The following is a 1,920-nucleotide window of genomic DNA, read 5'->3' on the forward strand; positions in this document are numbered from 1 at the left end:
GGGGGGGGTTGGTTTGGTTTTTTGGCGGGGGATAGGGGGTGACGAACAATTTCTGTGGTAGATGTCCTAGCTGAACTCCTGTCATTACCATTTGAATTATCCAACTGGAAACTTTGATCTTGTTCTATGGATTTTAAGATAGGAAAGGTGGCTAGACTAGATTCAAGGTGGGCAAGATCTGGCCCAGCAAGGAATTTTATCTGGCCTGTAGTGGATCCCTCATCCTGGCCCAGGCTCAGGGTGCAGTCCAAACAATGGTCCATGCAGCTAGTGGTGCATGCAACCCACTGCACCCAGGCAGGCAGCTGATACCCTGGGTACTGTCCCATCTGTCCTTCACCCACCTCTGGGGGGTGCCAGACTGGGTAGGTGGGTGGGGTCTCCATGAAGACCAGCCTGGGACCCATGCAGGCAGGGCACACTTAGCTGGGTAGATGGGATGGGACCTATCCCCATGAGAGGGCAGAGAGCAGCATTCAGGAGCAGGATGGCTGGGGCTGGAATTGCAGGGCAGTGATAGCACTGGGCTGGGGGCCAAGGCATGGGGCAGATCTGTAATTCACTTGGACAGTGGATTGTGGCTCTGCCATGGCCTGCGCTGTCACTGCCCTGTGATCCTGGCCCTGGCCTTGTCTGCCCATTCCACTCCCAGACACCACTCCCCACCTACTTGTGTCCCCATCCCATCTGTCCACCTGAGCGTGCTCTGCTTGTGTGGGTCCCATGCCAGTCTCCATGGAGACCCCAGGATCACCAGGCAGTGACAGCATGGGGCTGGGCCCTTAAGGAGTTTTGGTGAGCTGTTGCAGCCTGAGGGAAGAAAGGAATGAAGATTCTGACTTGGTCTGCAACACTGCACCAAAACTCTGAGTGGCCCTCTAGCCCAAATAATTGCCCTCTCCATGGGTCTAGATAGATAGTTTCAGAAACTCAGGTTCATCCAGGGCTTTAGCCCAGGGCATGTGGTATTCAAAGCAAGAATTAGAGTAAAAAACCAAAGAGCCCTGCCCCAAATTACTATGCTCTGATTTAAGTTTTCATAACTGAACATTTCTGACTAGAGCATCTTGCATGGGGGATGTCAATGAAGTGAGTCCAACATATCTCCCTGACAAAAGGGAACATTCTCTGGGATGCTCTTACTGAAATCTGTAGCTGTGGTTTAAGGGCCCCTCTAGGTGGGGGCATAATAGGATCTCATGTGCAATCCACACAATCGCTCCTCTTGCTGTACTGTACATGCATGGCAGGAGGTGTGATTGTGGGATCCAGTGTCAGAACCAATCACACCTTATTGCTGGTGCAGGGGGAGCCCAGGATCATGCAGCAGCTTATGATGCACCCCCACAGCTAGGAGCCCCCAACCACAGGCGTATAGCTTCTTGCTCCACAATCAAATTTTAAAGCTGGATAGAAACCAGCTGAAAATGTGTAACAAATTTATTAGCTCTAACTTTGTAGCTGAATGAAGCTTCTTATGGTGTGATTTAGTTAATTTTCACATGTAGCCAATGTAGATTAATTTTGCAATTAAACAGTAAATTGTGTAAAACATGCACAGGTTTCCCTTGCTTTATGCAGGTTCTGTATGTGCAAATTCGCTCGTATGCAAGGACTCTTTTTATACCAAAAATTCATTATCTGCACTCTTATGCGATTGGTGTGGTGGAAGCCCACAGTCAGCTGCTTTGTGCAGTGCATTGCGCGAGCGAAGCGTATCAAAATATAGTCTCTTGTGGATCTGTGCCCGTCATTTGTTGTCTGCAACACATCTTTCTATAGTTGCCATCCCCATTATGGCTTCTAAGCATCCTACTAACTTCTCTCCTACTCCTCCCCCTGGTCTATCAATGAAGCGCAAAAGAACTTTACTAACACTTATAGGTGGCTATCAGATCACCCCTGAGCCTGTGCTTTTCC

At 49.3% G+C, this 1,920-nt stretch overlaps 1 protein-coding gene across 3 annotated transcripts in view; it reads left to right on the forward strand.

Moving 5' to 3' along the window:
• Positions 1-1,920, forward strand: part of DIEXF (digestive organ expansion factor homolog (zebrafish)) — a 28,148-nt gene that overhangs the window by 10,901 nt on the left and 15,327 nt on the right. The window lies entirely within an intron of this gene.

Source organism: Gavialis gangeticus, unplaced genomic scaffold, assembly GCF_001723915.1.
Source record: "Gavialis gangeticus isolate Ggan-Ray unplaced genomic scaffold, GavGan_comp1, whole genome shotgun sequence".
Taxonomy (NCBI): domain Eukaryota; kingdom Metazoa; phylum Chordata; order Crocodylia; family Gavialidae; genus Gavialis; species Gavialis gangeticus.